This window comes from Anser brachyrhynchus, assembly GCF_964034855.1.
Source record: "Anser brachyrhynchus genome assembly, contig: SCAFFOLD_99, whole genome shotgun sequence".
NCBI lineage: Eukaryota > Metazoa > Chordata > Aves > Anseriformes > Anatidae > Anser > Anser brachyrhynchus.
Window position 1 is genome coordinate 158,484 of NW_027663619.1, and position 20,590 is coordinate 179,073.

The following is a 20,590-nucleotide window of genomic DNA, read 5'->3' on the forward strand; positions in this document are numbered from 1 at the left end:
GTTACATTACCGGTTTCGTGTTTATGGAGGGTTTTCCCGCCGTTTTGGGGGGTTTCCCCTCAATTTCGGGTTTTCAGCTCTCCATTTCAGAGTTCTTCCCCGCAATTTTGGGGTTCCTTCCCCTAATTTGGTGCTTCGCCCCCCCCCCCACTTTTGGGGTTCCCCCTCCATTTTGGGGATTCCCCCCAGTTCCAAGCCCCCCACAATTTTGGAGGCCCCCACCATCCTTTCTTGGCCTGCCACCCTAATATTAAGGTTCTTTCCCCCAATGTTGGGGTTCTCACCACATGTTTGAGGTTCCTTCCCTTAATTTGGGGCTTAGCTCCCCGGGATCTGGGGCTTTAACCCCAATTTTGGGGGTCCCCCCCAAGTTTGGGGATTCCTCCCCAGGTCTGGGGGGGGTCCACATTCAATTCTGGAATTTCACACTTCCATTTAAGTCTTCTTCCCCCCAATTTGGGGGTTCGCCCACCCAATTTTGGGGGTTCCTCCCCTAATTTGGGGGGGACACAACCGATTGTAGAGTCCCCCACCCTCCTTTTTTGGGTTCCCCCCTAATATTAAAAGTTCTTCCGCCCAATTTTGGGGGACCCCACAATTTTGACGTTCCTTCCCCTAACTTGGGGCTTCAACCCTTCAATTTTGGGGGGGGCTCCCACCCTCTTATTTTGGCCTTCCGCCCTAATATTAGGCCTAACCCCTAAGAACCTTGACCCCTAACGCTATGGCAACCACGGATCTAACCCTAACCCCTACCCCAACAAACCCTAGAAACCCTAACCCTAAAAACCCTTACAGCCCTAACCCGATAAAATTTACCACACTAAACCCCTGAAGACTGTTCTGGGGGGTCCACATTCAATTCTGGAATTTCACACTTCCATTTAAGTGTTCTGCCCCCCCAATATGGGGGTCCGCCCACCCAATTTTGGGGGTTCCTCCCCTAATTGGGGGGGACACAACCAATTTGGGGGGGGACACAACCAATTTGGGGGGGGACACAACCAATTTTAGAGTCCCCCACCCTCCTTTTTTGGGTTTCCCCCAATATTAAGAGCTCTTCCGCCCAATTTTGGGGGACCCCACAATTTTGACGTTTCTTCCCCTAAATTGGGGCTTCGACCCTTCAATTTTGGGGGGGGCTCCCCCCTTAGTTTGGCCTTCCACCCTAATATTGGGCCTTAGCCCTAAGAACCCTGACCCCTAACACTACGGCTCCCACGGATCTAACCCTAACCCCTACCCCAAAAAACCCTAGAAACCCTAACCCTAAAAACCCTTACAGTCCTAACCCGATAAAATTTACCACACTAGACCTACGCCTAAAAGCCCTAACCCTAAAAATTAAGACCCTCTAAACCCTAACCCAAAACGTAAAGATTCTCAAAGCCCTAACGCTGGAGACCCTAACCTTAAAAAAAAAAAAAATAAGACCTTAAAACCCTAACCCTAAATACCTGACCATAACTAAAACCCTAAGACCCTAACCCTAAAAACCCTATCAACACTAAAACCACAAAATACTTTAAAACCTTAACACACTAACCCCCAAACCCTAACCCTTATAACTCCAACCCTAACAACCTTAAAATCCTAACCCTAAACCCTGGAAACCCTAACCCTGAAACCCAACCCTAGTGCCTTAGCCCTGAAACCTTAACACCCTAACACCTTATTAGAAACACTCTGTAACCAATACCATAGGCTCAGGCAAGTATCTCAGTGAGGTAGCATTTTTATTCACGATTGCAATGGCAGGCGTCCCACAAGCCACCTACTAGTTCCATAACACAGTTTATATAATTTTTTTTTCCTCTCGGTGACCAGGACCCTCCCCAGTTTCCCCATTGACTGGGTAATCCATGTTCACAATCTATCCAGTGCTTCACAGAAAATACACAGCTGCTGGCCTGTTACTAGTCAATTTTATTTTTTTCTTGACTGTTTTCCTCTTTGAGGTGGTAATGTTTCTTACACCGTGATTTCCACCCAATTGCTCTAAGGATTCTGGTTGTCTGCATTTTACAAGGTTGTCTGTTAAGCTTTCTTATCACTGCAAGCATATATCAATACCACCTTCCTTCCCTCTAAACGATGTAACTCTGTGCAAAAACATTTTTATTCCCACAACCTTGATCCCCTTACCCTAAAATCCTTATTCTCTTTAACCCTAACAACTCTAACCACAACCCTAACCCTTCATATCAACCCCCCGACGCTAATGACACTGACTAATGATCCAAACCCCAAACCCCAGGCAACCAACAAAGAAACCGACACAAAGCTGAAAACTACAAAAAAGGCAAAACCCTGGATACAGACCCCAAATCACAAACACGCTACCAAAATGCTACAGAAAAGCCCCAGACGCAGGCCCCAAGCACTACAGCTAGGCCCCAGAAGCTCTAGACACATCCCAAAGCCAAAATGCAATCCCCAAACACTACAGAAAAGCCCCCAAACACCAGACACAGGCTGCAGAAGTCTACAAGCAGGCCCCAGCCACACCCGGATGCAGACCCCAACTGTCCACAAGCAGCTCCCAACCCACCCCCCCCATGAACTGGACCCCCCACCACCACCACCCAGATGCATGCCCCAGGCCCCAGGCCTCAGCCCCAGCCCCCACACCCCAGACTCAGGCCCCAAAGGTGTACAACCAGCTCCCAACTGCCCCCCTCAAAGGGAGGCCCCAAAGCCTGCCAGAGGACCCTAGAGCGTACAAGCAGCTCCCAACCCCCCCGGCACAGGCCCCAACCCCCCCCCAGACACAGGCCCCAAAGGTGTACAAGCAACTCCCCATCCTCCCCAGAGGCACGCCCCAAAGGTGTACAAACAGCCCCAACCCCCCAAGACCCAGACCCCTACAGCGTAGAAGCAGCTCCCAACCCCATGCCCCCAAGGCACATGCCCCAACCCCTCCCCCAAGGCAGGCCCTAAAAGTGTACAAGCAGCTCCCACCCCCCCCCCCAGACGCAGGCCCCAAAGGTGTACAAGCAGGCCCCTACAGTGTACAAGCAGCTCACAACCACCCCCCCAAAGGCAGGCCCCAACCCCCTCCAGATGCAAGCCCGAAAGGTTAAAACCAGCTCCAACCCCCCAACCCCCGCCGCGCCCCGCGCAGACGCAGGCCCCAAAGGTGTACAAGCAGTTCCCAACCCCTCCAAGGCAGGCCCCAAAAGTGTACAGGCAGGCCCCTACAGTGTAGAAACGCTCCAACCCCCCCCCTTCCACCTCGAGGGAGGCCCTCCCCCCCCCAGTATACACGAAGCTCCCAACCCCCTCTCAGAGGAATGCCTAAAAATGTATACAACCAGCTCCTAACACCACCCCCCCCCCCCAAAAGAGGCAGTCCCCAAAGGTGTACAAGCAGGCCCTCAAATCCCTTAGGTGTACAAGCAGGCCCTTCAAATCCCTTAGCCCCTGCGCCAGCTTTATTGGCGAGCAGCGAGGCTGGGGGGGGAGGGGGGCAAGACAGCCTTAAATAAAATACAAATATAAAAAGTGTTATAAATGGCTGTTATAAATCCAAATAGGATTACAATCAAAGTTTACAATTTATTAAACGAATAGAGGCAAGCAAGCAGCGCTGGGTGCGCCGGGAGTCTCTGCTCCCCCAGGACGCACACCTGTTACTTAAGGCGGCTGGTTTTGATGCTCCCAGGCTAATACATATTCATTACTACTTCGAGAAGAGGCAGGGTTATTAGAATTGGTTTCCGGAATCCGAAACCCCTCCCAGGGGCGCCTGCGTACCAGTCTCTGGTGGTCTCTCGGGGCTTGCTCGGGCTGAATGCTGGTTGTCTTCCTCTCAGGCTTTTGTCCTTCAATTGTCCTTCAGCTCCCCCTTCCTCCTCGTTTGGGAGCCTCTGCGCCGGATTTCAGAAACTCTAGCAACATCCCCTGCAGTAGTCAGCACTTTTCCCTAAAAACCCCTTTGTTCTCTTATCACCTAGACCCGGGCCTCGATGTTAACCCTTCAAATCCCTTAGTGACACGAATTGCTGGACCATTCCTTACAAAAGGAAGGATAAAATATGTAGAGGAGCAATGGCACACGCGAAAGCCCAGCGCCGCGGGCAGAGGCAGCGAAGGTTGACGGCAGAACATTGCTCGGTTTGAACACGGAGAGGGAAAGCGAGGGGAAGGTGGCCGAAGCCGGTCGCAGTCTCTGAGCTCTCCTCCTCCTGATTGTTTTCTCTCAAAGCCATTTCTGTCTGTGTGCGGGCACCCGGAGCCGGCAGAAGTCCCCGTGAAGTCCTTCGGCAGGACGGAGGGCTGCGTGGGCTCCAGTGAGAGAGGGAGTTAGGAGAATCTTATCAAGTAGAGATAGAGCGCTGACAGCGTTAAACTAGGATGCTACTTAGCGTCTTTGCTAACTATGGTGCATTGTGCCAATTAACTAAAGCAAGAAGCCTTGGGCCCCTTACCAAGGTCAGTCTCCTAATAAGAGAGTGAGCCTATCTTAAGAAACTGGGAGAAACTGGTCCTGCAGGTGGACAAGAGCCAAGGAGCAACTGAGTCTGTGCAAAGAAAAGAGGTCAACTAGCGGTGACGAGGAAGAGTCATCAATCTTCATGCCCACGACCTCCCGTGCTGCCCAGCGCTGAATAAACATACCTACTTTACAATCTCACTGATTGTGGAGTCCCTTTTCCGCAAGTCACTAGCAGCGGTTTCTTCCGCAGAGGTTTTCCCAGAGCCGCTTCAAAGCTTCCCTCGCGGAGCTGGGGCGTCGCAGGGGGTCGTCAAAGCACGCACGCGCACACACACGCACACGCACACACACACACACAGGCGTTGTTGTCCAAACAGAAAGTATTTACAACAAATTCGACAAGCGGTTTTCCTCTGCCAGCAGCAAATGTCTGAGGGCCCCTACAGCTTCACAAATCATAGCACAAAGAGCCTAAAGTTCCTTTAAAATTTAGGGAAATGATTCAAAATAGATCTGCTAGGGGAAAACGATCACTGGCGGCAGGGTACACAATAAACGCGAGTCTCAGCTCTCCTCCGCAGGGTCAGTGCCCACGCCCAAGTGCGACGCTGATGGCACCCGAACATTTGCTGTAGCAGGCAGCAGAGCCAGCAGCTCAGGGGAGCAATTTTAAAAACCAGGAGGCACTTAAACCAACCCTTAATTGACCCAGTTACTGCAGGAGAGTCCCGACTACTCGCCCTGGAGTCCTACTGTCACCAGCAAAAAGCACCAACCAAAGCTTGGGGGAACTTTGGTACAGCACAAGAGAAGGGAGTGGGGGTAGCGTAGCCGTATCGCAGAGCTGCTGCTTTTCACACCATTTTATCATCCCTGATAACTGAAAGTAAGGCCGGGTGGGCTGACCCCAGCACCACCACTCCTGGCAGCATGTTTGGTCCACACCGCTAGAATAATTATTTTGCTCCCTCCCGCCCCTACAGCTTCATCATCTGAAAAGATTACAGTCAAAACAATGGCATACACAAATAAAAGTCAAGAGTTGACATAGTAACTCCGGGATTTGGGTATCAACTGTCCGAGAAATCAGAACACCCAGGCTTCACAATGTGCCCAACATCGAGCTGTGCCAAGGGGGGCGGAAGGAAGAAGCTTTCCGTTTAAGCCTTCAGAGCATCGCTCCATCACTACGTCAATTCACAGCCACCACAGCGTGCCGATGGACATCTTTCTGTGCCAAAAGAAACAAGTGCTTTGTCCTCTTGATATCAAAGGTAGCCACCTATAGTTACGGAACCATGCACAAGACCTTAACTCTGACCAGCAGGGAAACTTAGGACAACTGAGTGCAGATCCTGCCAATTTCTACCAGTTCCAACTGTGCTTTAAGTCTCATTGCAAAGCCTCAGTTAGAAAAAGGATCACCTCGGGGTATCCAACAAGAAGAAGAGTTGTTTTTTTTTTTTTTTTTTTTAATATACCATAGGACTATGGAGTTCAATCATCAATCATCTTGGAAAGCTCAAGGAGGAGGTCATCCTCATCCTTCCCTGGGTCCAAGTCGAGCTCGGCTTCCAGTATGCCGTCTGAGAGTTCCCAAAGTAGCATCTCTAAATCCTCGTCTACAGATACGGGCGCGTTGCCTGTGGAACTCAGCCGGCGTGTCCTTGCTTCTTCTAGCTGGGAAGAAGCTGAAGTCGAGCTTGAGAACTCCATTGGCTCCACGGATTCTGCCTGGCTTCCAAGATGTGCTTCAGGTCTTGGCAGAGCAAGGAAGAGAACAATCAGTATATGCCATTTCTTAACGGGAAATCCCTTTTCTGCAAACCGGCTCTTAAAACCGTAGCCAACCCCTCCTGCACTTCAATCTTACCCAGGGATTGTTATTCAATTAACCCAGGGCTACATTTAGAGCCCAATATATTAGCAGGTACATTTTTCAGTTTGGGGGTTTCTCTGTGAAGCCAGAGCACCCGGAGTCTAGCAAAGATGGGAAACCAACATGGCCTCCCGGAAGCCCAGTGTCCGAGAACTACATCTCCCGGCATGCTCTGGGAAAACAATATGGACTCCCGGAAACCCGGTGGCCAAGAACTACATTTCCCAGCACTCCCCAGAAAATTGAGCCTCGCAGCGTGCCGTAGGACGCCATTTTTTGCTCTGTTACATTACCGGTTTCGTGTTTATGGAGGGTTTTCCCGCCGTTTTGGGGGGTTTCCCCTCAATTTCGGGTTTTCAGCTCTCCATTTCAGAGTTCTTCCCCGCAATTTTGGGGTTCCTTCCCCTAATTTGGTGCTTCGCCCCCCCCCCACTTTTGGGATTCCCCCTCCATTTTGGGGATTCCCCCCAGTTCCAAGCCCCCCACAATTTTGGAGGCCCCCACCATCCTTTCTTGGCCTGCCACCCTAATATTAAGGTTCTTTCCCCCAATGTTGGGTGTAAGAAATGGTCCAGCAATTCGTGCCACTAAGGGGTTTTGAAGGGTTAACATTGAGGCCTGGGTTTAGGCGCGAAAAGAACAAGGGATTTCTTCGGAGAAAAACTACTGACTTTGCACGGATGTGCAGTAACTTCTGATAGCCGGCCAAGAGACCACCAGATAAGGAGGAAGAATGAGAGCCTTCCTGTCTTCCTGTCTCCCTGGACCACCAGATAAGGAGGAAGAATGAGGGCCTTCCTGTCTCCCTGTTCGAGCAGCCCCTGAGAAAGTAACAGAGACTGATAAGCAGGCGACATCGGATTCGGGAAACCAATTATAATAACCCTGCCTCTTTTAGAAGTAGTAATAAATATGTATTAGCCTAGGAGTATAAAAAAGTAGATGCCTTACGTAACGGGTGTGCGTCCCGGTGGAGCAGAGACTCCCGGCGCACCCAGCGCTGTTTGCTTGCCTCTATTCGTTTAATAAATTGTAAACTCTGATTGTAATCCTATTTGGGACTCAGTCATTTATAACAATTGGGGGCTCGTCCGGGATGGTCTTGGTTCCTGAATTCTGACTTGATCTAGGAGGGGCGCCCCCACCATTTGGTGGCTCCTGTTCGAGTCAGGTCAGGGCTAATGCCATCCTGAACCTGAATAAGGGCAAGCAAAGATTTAGATTTTTTTATGAGCTCCCTTTTGCCGGCTGCAGCACTATATTTTGCCCGTAATTCTGCGCGCGAAGATCCGAACGAAGACGACGGAGTCGTAAGTATTTAATGTGTATACCGTTCGGTTGGGTGGGTTTCGGTTGCCTGTGTGCGTGAGAGTGTGACTGAGACGGAACGTAGTTCCGAAGCGATTGTGGAGGTCTTCTAACCGCGGTTCCAATCTCCCGCGAGGGACTTGGCCGGTGAAGGACCGAAGCGATTCCTATAGGATTCGTGGGTGGGTGATAGGTCCTAAACCCCCTGCAAGACACTCTCACTAAGGCAACCAAGGGCTGTAGGAATTGCCACAGTAAAATTCCTAGATGGGTCAGACAAAATTGAAGACCCGGGACCAGAGAAAAAAGGGAGCAAATTACCAGACATACCACCAGAAAGTCCATTAGGGATAATGATTAGAAATTGGAACGATAGGGGCCCCAGAAAAGGAAAAAAGTAAATTAAAAATGGTTCAGTATTGTATGACAGAATGGCCGAAGGAGCCTTTAAGACCACATGTCTTTTGGCCCGTTTTCGGATCCTTTGAAGACTGGGTTTGCCAGGCCTTAAATATACATGTTAACTCAAAGCAACCTTTTAGCCAGGAGGAAAGTGATTATGCAGGATTATGGATCAGGATCTCACGTCCTTTTCCAGCCTCAATATTTACACTAAAAGCAGACGAGAAGTTTGACGAAGAAGAGAACAAAAAAATAAAAAATAAAAAAAAAAAAGGAAAAAGAAAAAGATGATGAATGGGAGTCATTGGATAACCTACCACCTCTATATCCTAACAATCCACCCCCGGTGGTGCATCTTGTAATCCTGTTTTGTTCTTAAATGTTTTGACTGTGTCAAGGAGGAAGGTGGGAGCATTATCTAAGTAACAGTTTAGAAGTTTGGGTATATTCGCGGTGGTGTTCGGTCAGTTTCCCAAGTATCGGGGGAGCGGGGCTGACTGATTATCAAAGTGGTAGAACGGAGAGTCACTTCTTTGGTGGTTCGGGCCTGAGCCCTGGGAATTTGGTAAGAAGGGGGAGAGCGAATTTATTTAGGCCTCAGTACCTTTTTAAACCCCCATCTTGACGGATACACAGGAGTGATTCCTTGTTTTGTGTAGGCTTACTAACAAAGTGCATGAGAAAAATTAGCATTTGGCTTGAAATTCGGTCTTATTGAAATGTAAATTTTGTGGAAAAGGTGTTATTGTTTGTCTAGAAGACAGAAGGCTGAGTGCTTCAGGTGTTTTTCCGAAGTCCTGCGGATTTATGATTGGAATGGGGCTCATTAATAATCTGAAATAGTAAAGTTTGTATGTGGAAAGAAGAGTTTAATCCCAGAGAATTGGGACATTTGGGAAGAAGATTAGGAAAAGATAGTAAAAACCTGCAATAAAAAGGGTTGCGTGGAAATTGAAACAAGGGACAGTAACTAATATAAATAAATAAAAGGGAATGGGAAATCAAGGAAAAGGGGAAAATCCAAAAAAAAAAAAGACGTCCTAAAAAAGAAAAAGCCTCCTTGGGTGCATATTGGCACATTGGAAGGATATTGTTAGAAATGGGGGCACAGAAAGCAAGAGGACTTCCACTAAGTATTGCAATCAATGGTGGCCACTATATAAACTAAATGGCCACTTTATGGATCAATCGACTATAACAGTGTCTTGCAATTAATGTTTTTGAGGAGAGAAGGAAAATAGGATGAAATGTTGTATAGTGATATGTTGTTTCAGCATGTTGGAGGGAAAAGGTTTGGAATTAAGTTGGCCCCTGACTGAGCCTTTGGTGTTGGCATTAGAAAAGTACGGGCTGGAGAAAGATAAAGGAAGTGTTAAAAGGGTTGTTGAAGGTGTTAAAGGTTGTGTGGCATGTAGTATTTAACAGAGCTGTTTGAAGTTGAATGAGCAGGGAAAGAGGATGTAGGAATGTTAATAGTTCCGTCTCAACCCGAGGCTGAGATCTCTAAATCGCGGGTGTGAGCCCTCTGGGGCAGGGGGACCGTGATGGGTCCGAGAGAGTTGTCGTGGAAACAGAAAAGCAGCTAACTCTTGAAACAACCTGAGTTCCTGTGTGAGCTCAGATTGCCAATGGGACCGCTCAGGGAACTTTCAACGATTGCATTCCCCTGACCGACCCCCTCACTGAGACCCTAATCACCCCGGAAATTATGTAAATACTAAAATCTGGTTAAATTGGCTATTGGGAATTGAGAATCTGTTCCAACAAGGTCCAAAAGAAACCCCTATGGAATTTATGGAATTTTTGAATTTCTGGACCAACTTTGAAATGCAATGAAAAAAGAAAAAAAAAAAAATGGACCTGGCTTAAAAAAAAAAAAAAAAAAAAAAAAAAAAAAAAAAGAGAGAGGCAACTGGCTAGCCTCTTTCCAGGGCAATCAGCCCCTGATATCAGAAAGAAATTGTCTTAGGCTGCAGGACAAACTTACAACAGTCAGGAATGATGGGGACCTGGGGCATCTACCCTAGCAGGTCCACTAGTTGAAATAAAGCTAGGAAACGAAGACAGAGGCTTGAATTTTTTGTTGGTTATGGGAGCTTCTTTCTCTGTGTTAATTAGGCTGTAAATGTAATAGGAGCAACATATTCAGTTAAATAGTTTAAAAGGACGATTAGGAACTAAGACAACTACAATAATTGGAGCCACAGGGAAAGAGGAGGAATGGTCATTCTTACAACCCCTTGATTTGCGTTTTGGGGGTAAGGAACTAACCCATGAATTTTAGTATGTACCAGAATGCCCGATGCCACTCTTGGGACGGGATCTATTAGCCAAATTAGATGCAACAATAACCTTTGAGGATGGAGAATTAATAATGAAGGTACCTGAGTCCAAAGTAGGCCAAATCCTAATGATCAAAGATAAACCCTTTGTTAATATTCCAAGAGAAGTAGAAAATGCAGTTATAGCAACAGTACGGGAAACAGATGTACCAGGGAAGTCGAAACTGGCACAACTGGTAAAGGTGGAATTAAAGGAAGGAGCCAAACCTGTTTGAATCAAACAATATCCACTTAAGATAGAAGCTAGGCACGGGAATGGTGAAAATTATTGACAAATTTCTCAAATATCAGATTCTGGAAGAATGTAAATCGGAATACAATACTCCAATTTTTCCAGTAAAGAAGCCGAATGGCGAGTATAGATCTGTACAAGATCTTAGAGCAAAAAATGAAATAACAAAGGATATTCACCCAGTAGTAGCTAATCCTTAAACATTGTTAACATCTGTGAAAGAGAAATATAAATGGTTTACCGTGATAGATTTAAAGGATGCCTTCTTTTGCATACCTCTTGATAAAGATAGTAGAAAATTATTTGCCTTCAAATGGGAAAACGTATTGAAGTTTTTGGACCACATATGGTAACAACCGTTTTGGAACAAAGGGGGGGGGGCACTGGTTATCACCCAGCCGGATGATGAAATATCAGGCAATCCTAACTGAACAAGATGACATAACCTTGAAAACGACTAACCTGTTATATCCAGCAGTATTTCTAGGAACCGTTCCAGAAGAAGGACCGTTGGAACACAATTGTGTGGAAATAATCGAACATACGCCAGCCACAAAGATTTGAAGGATGTACCCCTTGAAAGGTATTCAGTGGGAATACCACACTCCGTGGCACCCACAAAGCTTAGGGAAAGTAGAAAGGATGAATCAAACAATAAAACAACAATTGGCTAAGTTAATGATCGAGACACAGCTGCCCTGGACGAAATGCTTACCATTGGCACTTTTAAACATAAGAACTAAACCACACAGTGAGACTGGATTATCATCATATGAAATGTTATATGGTATGCCTTATTCTCAAGGGATGCCCCTAGGGAACAATGTAGTTGAGGATCATAGTATCCAGAAATACATAATTACCATTGGAAGGAGATTACAGGAGCTAAGAGAAATTGGGATGATGACTCAGACACCACCTTTAGGATTTGCTATTCATAAAATACAACCAGGAGACAAGGTCTTAATAAAAACCTGGAGAGAAGAATCATTGAACCCCCGATGGGAGGGACCGTACCTTGTTTTACTTACTACTGAAACAGCTGTGAGAACGGCAGAAAGGGGTTGGACCCACGCATCCAGAATAAAAGGACCAATAACTACCGAAGCCTGGAGGGTTGAGTCCACTCCTGGGGAACTGAAACTGAGATTAAAGAGGAACTGATATCCCAGCAATAAGGTTCTGCATGAATTAAGGGCACTGGATAAAGAGGACAAGTCTGAAGGGAGGAAAGGGAGAAGGCAAGACCGGGGTAGGACCCTCCACTGCGGTGTGTATGGTCTACCGAGGGAGGCAACCCCTATGGGTATTGACTGCCGAGTGAGAGGGCCTCGACCGGACTTCTCCCGCGCTAAGATCAGGTTGTCCTGAGAAAAGTAACATGAGAATCTCTTAAACCCATAATGAAATTGTGATTAGTTTTTCCAGGAGCTGGATCACCCCGAAGGGCTGAATGGTAACACAAGCTCTGAAAGCGGGCCCAACCTCATGATTGAAGGCGTTTCCCACACTCTCAAGATTGGACGACGAAAAAGGATAAGAAATGCTATACTTTCTGGTATTGTTTCTACAGGGGCAATTGGGCCATGGGCAAGAATGGAAGAATAACTTTTTCACTTTGGGGGAGGAAGTGGCTAGGGCCTTTAACCTTAGTAACTGCTGGATTTGTGGAGGACCGGGGGGAACTGAAAGTTGGCCCTGGGTAGCAGGCCCAGTTGAACCCAAGTGGTGGGTCAGTAATCTGAGCGAAGTTCATAATGGGACGCAATTTTGGAAAGAGGAAGGAGGCCCATGGCAGTTACACTCGTCAGCTCGGGGTGTATACTGCTTGAACAGAACAGGAACAGTGGCGGTGGGAAAAAGCATTTGCAATTGGACTCTGTCACCTGGATATGATTGTATCGATCCTGGATGTAGTCCTATAAACTGTACAGCACGTAGTGGGAAATGGAACACCACACATGTTCAGCTGAGAAATGGGACTTGGCTGAAATGCTCATACAGAGAATTTTTTGGATCCGGATGTGAAACTGTGGCAAGAGCCCAAGCGGGGGGACAATTCGATAGTCGAATCTTAGACTGTCAACATGATAACACAACTAAGGAACAGCATGTGGTGCGGGTCTATCGCTGGAGATGGCAGAATGAAAATGGGAGGCGAGTGTTCTTTAAGCATTTCTGGTCAGCTTATAATATAACTGGCCACCAAGGAGAACTGAATTGTGACTGTAAGTGGAAACCCGATGCGGGAGCTTGGAAGTGCGCATATACGAGTACGAACGGGGCAGACATTGTAACAGGACCACTCGGTAACAAGGACACTCTGTATTATCACGCCCCAAGGGCTGAAAAGGGATGGAATGGTCCTTTTCCAAATGGGACATGGGCCCTAAAGGGACATTATTGGGTGTGTGGCAAACATGCTTACAAGAGGCTACCTGAAAATTGGTCGGGAGTATGCTATGTGGGGTACATAAGACCCTTGTTCTTTTTATTGTCACAAACACAAGGAGATCATTTAGGAATAAGATTATATGATGACCTGAACAGAGTGAAACGATCTATAGATACTTCCTTAACCGGGGGTAGTGCCCAAAAATGGGGAAAGGATGAATGGCCTCCTGAAAGAATCATACAGCATTATGGGCCAGCCACCTGGAACCCAAATGAGTTGATATCAGGAGCCCGAGAACCTATTTATAATTTGAACCGAATAATTAGGTTGCAAGCTATCCTCGAGGTTGTAACAAATCAAACAGCGACAGCCTTGGATCTTTTGGCTGACCAATCCACTCAAATGAGAAATGCTATATTCCAACATAGAATGGTCTTAGACTATTTACTAGCAGAAGAAGGGGGAGTATGTGGAAAACTGAACGATTCTAATTGTTGTCTACAGATTGATGATAATGGAAAAGTGGTCAAGCAGATAACAAAGGAAATTAGAAAGTTAGCCCACGTCCCAGTACAAACTTGGAAGGGTATGGATTGGGATTTCTTTTCATGGTTGCCTGGTGAACCATGGGTTAAAAGGATGCTGTTTTTATTTTTATGTGGTGTAATGACATTATTGTTTATACCTTGTATGATACCTTGCTTTACGTTGTTGATACGGCGAGTAATAAATAGCACCCAATTTGTGATGACTTCAGTGGAGAGAAAAGGTGACGTGTCGATAATGATGCTTAAGAAGTGGACACCCCGAGAACTGACTGATGAAATCCAATTGTTACTGACAAAGGTTGAAGGAGAGACACGAATTGATGATTAAAAAAAAAAAAAAGGGAGGAATTGTAAGAAATGGTCCAGCAATTCGTGCCACTAAGGGGTTTTGAAGGGTTAACATTGAGGCCTGGGTTTAGGCGCGAAAAGAACAAGGGATTTCTTCGGAGAAAAACTACTGACTTTGCACGGATGTGCAGTAACTTCTGATAGCCGGCCAAGAGACCACCAGATAAGGAGGAAGAATGAGAGCCTTCCTGTCTTCCTGTCTCCCTGGACCACCAGATAAGGAGGAAGAATGAGGGCCTTCCTGTCTCCCTGTTCGAGCAGCCCCTGAGAAAGTAACAGAGACTGATAAGCAGGCGACATCGGATTCGGGAAACCAATTATAATAACCCTGCCTCTTTTAGAAGTAGTAATAAATATGTATTAGCCTAGGAGTATAAAAAAGTAGATGCCTTACGTAACGGGTGTGCGTCCCGGTGGAGCAGAGACTCCCGGCGCACCCAGCGCTGTTTGCTTGCCTCTATTCGTTTAATAAATTGTAAACTCTGATTGTAATCCTATTTGGGACTCAGTCATTTATAACATTGGGGTTCTCACCACATGTTTGAGGTTCCTTCCCTTAATTTGGGGCTTAGCTCCCCAGGATCTGGGGCTTTAACCCCAATTTTGGGGGTCCCCCCCAAGTTTGGGGATTCCTCCCCAGGTCTGGGGGGGGTCCACATTCAATTCTGGAATTTCACACTTCCATTTAAGTCTTCTTCCCCCCAATTTGGGGGTTCACCCACCCAATTTTGGGGGTTCCTCCCCTAATTTGGGGGGGACACAACCGATTGTAGAGTCCCCCACCCTCCTTTTTTGGGTTCCCCCCTAATATTAAAAGTTCTTCCGCCCAATTTTGGGGGACCCCACAATTTTGACGTTCCTTCCCCTAACTTGGGGCTTCAACCCTTCAATTTTGGGGGGGGCTCCCACCCTCTTATTTTGGCCTTCCGCCCTAATATTAGGCCTAACCCCTAAGAACCTTGACCCCTAACGCTATGGCAACCACGGATCTAACCCTAACCCCTACCCCAACAAACCCTAGAAACCCTAACCCTAAAAACCCTTACAGCCCTAACCCGATAAAATTTACCACACTAAACCCCTGAAGACTGTTCTGGGGGGTCCACATTCAATTCTGGAATTTCACACTTCCATTTAAGTGTTCTGCCCCCCCAATATGGGGGTTCGCCCACCCAATTTTGGGGGTTCCTCCCCTAATTGGGGGGGACACAACCAATTTTGGGGGGGACACAACCAATTTTGGGGGGGACACAACCAATTTGGGGGGTCCCCCCAATTTTAGAGTCCCCCACCCTCCTTTTTTGGGTTTCCCCCAATATTAAGAGCTCTTCCGCCCAATTTTGGGGGACCCCACAATTTTGATGTTTCTTCCCCTAAATTGGGGCTTCGACCCTTCAATTTTGGGGGGGGCTCCCCCCTTAGTTTGGCCTTCCACCCTAATATTGGGCCTTAGCCCTAAGAACCCTGACCCCTAACACTACGGCTCCCACGGATCTAACCCTAACCCCTACCCCAAAAAACCCTAGAAACCCTAACCCTAAAAACCCTTACAGTCCTAACCCGATAAAATTTACCACACTAGACCTACGCCTAAAAGCCCTAACCCTAAAAATTAAGACCCTCTAAACCCTAACCCAAAACGTAAAGATTCTCAAAGCCCTAACGCTGGAGACCCTAACCTTAAAAAAAAAAAATAAGACCTTAAAACCCTAACCCTAAATACCTGACCATAACTAAAACCCTAAGACCCTAACCCTAAAAACCCTATCAACACTAAAACCACAAAATACTTTAAAACCTTAACACACTAACCCCCAAACCCTAACCCTTATAACTCCAACCCTAACAACCTTAAAATCCTAACCCTAAACCCTGGAAACCCTAACCCTGAAACCCAACCCTAGTGCCTTAGCCCTGAAACCTTAAAACCCTAACACCTTATTAGAAACACTCTGTAACCAATACCATAGGCTCAGGCAAGTATCTCAGTGAGGTAGCATTTTTATTCACGATTGCAATGGCAGGCGTCCCACAAGCCACCTACTAGTTCCATAACACAGTTTATATAATTTTTTTTTTCCTCTCGGTGACCAGGACCCTCCCCAGTTTCCCCATTGACTGGGTAATCCATGTTCACAATCTATCCAGTGCTTCACAGAAAATACACAGCTGCTGGCCTGTTACTAGTCAATTTTATTTTTTTCTTGACTGTTTTCCTCTTTGAGGTGGTAATGTTTCTTACACCGTGATTTCCACCCAATTGCTCTAAGGATTCTGGTTGTCTGCATTTTACAAGGTTGTCTGTTAAGCTTTCTTATCACTGCAAGCATATATCAATACCACCTTCCTTCCCTCTAAACGATGTAACTCTGTGCAAAAACATTTTTATTCCCACAACCTTGATCCCCTTACCCTAAAATCCTTATTCTCTTTAACCCTAACAACTCTAACCACAACCCTAACCCTTCATATCAACCCCCCGACGCTAATGACACTGACTAATGATCCAAACCCCAAACCCCAGGCAACCAACAAAGAAACAGACACAAAGCTGAAAACTACAAAAAAGGCAAAACCCTGGATACAGACCCCAAATCACAAACACGCTACCAAAATGCTACAGAAAAGCCCCAGACGCAGGCCCCAAGCACTACAGCTAGGCCCCAGAAGCTCTAGACACATCCCAAAGCCAAAATGCAATCCCCAAACACTACAGAAAAGCCCCCAAACACCAGACACAGGCTGCAGAAGTCTACAAGCAGGCCCCAGCCACACCCGGATGCAGACCCCAACTGTCCACAAGCAGCTCCCAACCCACCCCCCCCATGAACTGGACCCCCCACCACCACCACCCAGATGCATGCCCCAGGCCCCAGGCCTCAGCCCCAGCCCCCACACCCCAGACTCAGGCCCCAAAGGTGTACAACCAGCTCCCAACTGCCCCCCTCAAAGGGAGGCCCCAAAGCCTGCCAGAGGACCCTAGAGCGTACAAGCAGCTCCCAACCCCCCCGGCACAGGCCCCAACCCCCCCCCAGACACAGGCCCCAAAGGTGTACAAGCAACTCCCCATCCTCCCCAGAGGCATGCCCCAAAGGTGTACAAACAGCCCCAACCCCCCAAGACCCAGACCCCTACAGCGTAGAAGCAGCTCCCAACCCCATGCCCCCAAGGCACATGCCCCAACCCCTCCCCCAAGGCAGGCCCTAACAGTGTACAAGCAGCTCCCACCCCCCCCCCAGACGCAGGCCCCAAAGGTGTACAAGCAGGCCCCTACAGTATACAAGCAGCTCACAACCACCCCCCCAAAGGCAGGCCCCAACCCCCTCCAGATGCAAGCCCGAAAGGTTAAAACCAGCTCCAACCCCCCAACCCCCGCCGCGCCCCGCGCAGACGCAGGCCCCAAAGGTGTACAAGCAGTTCCCAACCCCTCCAAGGCAGGCCCCAAAAGTGTACAGGCAGGCCCCTACAGTGTAGAAACGCTCCAACCCCCCCCCTTCCACCTCGAGGGAGGCCCTCCCCCCCCCAGTATACACGAAGCTCCCAACCCCCTCTCAGAGGAATGCCTAAAAAAGTATACAACCAGCTCCTAACACCCCCCCCACCCCCCCCCCCCAAAAGAGGCAGTCCCCAAAGGTGTACAAGCAGGCCCTCAAATCCCTTAGGTGTACAAGCAGGCCCTTCAAATCCCTTAGCCCCTGCGCCAGCTTTATTGGCGAGCAGCGACGCTGGGGGGGGAGGGGGGCAAGACAGCCTTAAATAAAATACAAATATAAAAAGTGTTATAAATGGCTGTTATAAATCCAAATAGGATTACAATCAAAGTTTACAATTTATTAAACGAATAGAGGCAAGCAAGCAGCGCTGGGTGCGCCAGGAGTCTCTGCTCCCCCAGGACACACACCTGTTACGTAAGGCGGCTGGTTTTGATGCTCCCAGGCTAATACATATTCATTACTACTTCGAGAAGAGGCAGGGTTATTAGAATTGGTTTCCGGAATCCGAAACCCCTCCCAGGGGCGCCTGCGTACCAGTCTCTGGTGGTCTCTCGGGGCTTGCTCGGGCTGAATGCTGGTTGTCTTCCTCCCAGGCTTTTGTCCTTCAATTGTCCTTCAGCTCCCCCTTCCTCCTCGTTTGGGAGCCTCTGCGCCGGATTTCAGAAACTCTAGCAACATCCCCTGCAGTAGTCAGCACTTTTCCCTAAAAACCCCTTTGTTCTCTTATCACCTAGACCCGGGCCTCGATGTTAACCCTTCAAATCCCTTAGTGACACGAATTGCTGGACCATTCCTTACAAAAGGAAGGATAAAATATGTAGAGGAGCAATGGCACACGCGAAAGCCCAGCGCCGCGGGCAGAGGCAGCGAAGGTTGACGGCAGAACAGTGCTCGGTTTGAACACGGAGAGGGAAAGCGAGGGGAAGGTGGCCGAAGCCGGCCGCAGTCTCTGAGCTCTCCTCCTCCTGATTGTTTTCTCTCAAAGCCATTTCTGTCTGTGTGCGGGCACCCGGAGCCGGCAGAAGTCCCCGTGAAGTCCTTCGGCAGGACGGAGGGCTGCGTGGACTCCAGTGAGAGAGGGAGTTAGGAGAATCTTATCAAGTAGAGATAGAGCGCTGACAGCGTTAAACTAGGATGCTACTTAGCGTCTTTGCTAACTATGGTGCATTGTGCCAATTAACTAAAGCAAGAAGCCTTGGGCCCCTTACCAAGGTCAGTCTCCTAATAAGAGAGTGAGCCTGTCTTAAGAAACTGGGAGAAACTGGTCCTGCAGATGGACAAGAGCCAAGGAGCAACTGAGTCTGTGCAAAGACAAGAGGTCAACTAGCGGTGACGAGGAAGAGTCATCAATCTTCATGCCCACGACCTCCCGTGCTGCCCAGCGCTGAATAAACATACCTACTTTACAATCTCACTGATTGTGGAGTCCCTTTTCCGCAAGTCACTAGCAGCGGTTTCTTCCGCAGAGGTTTTCCCAGAGCCGCTTCAAAGCTTCCCTCGCGGAGCTGGGGCGTCGCAGGGGGTCGTCAAAGCACGCGCACACACACACACACACACACACACACACACACACAGGCGTTGTTGTCCAAACAGAAAGTATTTACAACAAATTCGACAAGCGGTTTTCCTCTGCCAGCAGCAAATGCCTGAGGGCCCCTACAGCTTCACAAATCATAGCACAAAGAGCCTAAAGTTCCTCTAAAATTTAGGGAAATGATTCAAAATAGATCTGCTAGGGGAAAACGATCACTGGCGGCAGGGTACACAATACACGCGAGTCTCAGCTCTCCTCCGCAGGGTCAGTGCCCACGCCCAAGTGCAACGCTGATGGCACCCGAACATTTGCTGTAGCAGGCAGCAGAGCCAGCAGCTCAGGGGAGCAATTTTAAAAACCAGGAGGCACTTAAACCAACCCTTAATTGACCCAGTTACTGCAGGAGAGTCCCGACTACTCGCCCTGGAGTCCTACTGTCACCAGCAAAAAGCACCAACCAAAGCTTGGGGGAACTTTGGTACAGCACAAGAGAAGGGAGTGGGGGTAGCGTAGCCGTATCGCAGAGCTGCTGCTTTTCACACCATTTTATCATCCCTGATAATTGAAAGTAAGGCCGGGTGGGCTGACCCCACCACCACCACTCCTGGCAGCATGTTTGGTCCACAACGCTAGAATAATTATTTTGCTCCCTCCCGCCCCTACAGCTTCATCATCTGAAAAGATTACAGTCAAAACAATGGCATACACAAATAAAAGTCAAGAGTTGACATAGTAACTCCGGGATTTGGGTATCAACTGTCCGAGAAATCAGAACACCCAGGCTTCACAATGTGCCCAACATCGAGCTGTGCCAAGGGGGGCGGAAGGAAGAAGCTTTCCGTTTAAGCCTTCAGAGCATCGCTCCATCACTACGTCAATTCACAGCCACCACAGCGTGCCGATGGACATCTTTCTGTGCCAAAAGAAACAAGTGCTTTGTCCTCTTGATATCAAAGGTAGCCACCTATAGTTACGGAACCATGCACAAGACCTTAACTCTGACCAGCAGGAAAACTTAGGACAACTGAGTGCAGATCCTGCCAATTTCTACCAGTTCCAACTGTGCTTTAAGTCTCATTGCAAAGCCTCAGTTAGAAAAAGGATCACCTCAGGGTATCCAACAAGAAGAAGAGTTGTTTTCTTTTTTTTTTTTTTTTTTTTTTCAATATACCATAGGACTATGCAGTTCAATCATCAATCATCTTGGAAAGCTCAAGGAGGAGGTCATCCTCATCCTTCCCTGGGTCCAAGTCGAGCTCGGCTTCCAGTATGCCGTCTGAGAGTTCCCAAAGTAGCATCTCTAAATCCTCGTCTACAGATACGGGCGCGTTGCCTGTGGAACTCAGCCGGCGTGTCCTTGCTTCTTCTAGCTGGGAAGAAGCTGAAGTCGAGCTTGAGAACTCCATTGGCTCCACGGATTCTGCCTGGCTTCCAAGATGTGCTTCAGGTCTTGGCAGAGCAAGGAAGAGAACAATCAGTATATGCCATTTCTTAACGGGAAATCCCTTTTCTGCAAACCGGCTCTTAAAACCGTAGCCAACCCCTCCTGCACTTCAATCTTACCCAGGGATTGTTATTCAATTAACCCAGGGCTACATTTAGAGCCCAATATATTAGCAGGTACATTTTTCAGTTTGGGGGTTTCTCTGTGAAGCCAGAGCACCCGAGTC

At 48.0% G+C, this 20,590-nt stretch overlaps 3 long non-coding RNA genes across 3 annotated transcripts; 2 read left to right on the forward strand and 1 right to left on the reverse strand.

The window, feature by feature from the left end:
* The first annotated feature begins 3,346 nt into the window (after positions 1–3,346).
* Positions 3,347–20,090, forward strand: LOC308187164. The gene is made up of 2 exons (XR_013944496.1): positions 3,347–4,799; positions 18,962–20,090. It is a non-coding gene; the product is annotated as an uncharacterized lncRNA (long non-coding RNA).
* On the reverse strand, positions 5,423–6,857 carry LOC308187159. Its single transcript, XR_013944491.1, has 2 exons — positions 6,312–6,857; positions 5,423–6,197 (listed from the first exon to the last, which is right to left on the reverse strand). It is a non-coding gene; the product is annotated as an uncharacterized lncRNA (long non-coding RNA).
* Positions 6,879–13,913, forward strand: LOC308187163. The gene is made up of 3 exons (XR_013944495.1): positions 6,879–7,627; positions 11,077–11,184; positions 12,021–13,913. It is a non-coding gene; the product is annotated as an uncharacterized lncRNA (long non-coding RNA).
* Positions 20,091–20,590: the final 500 nt, after the last annotated feature.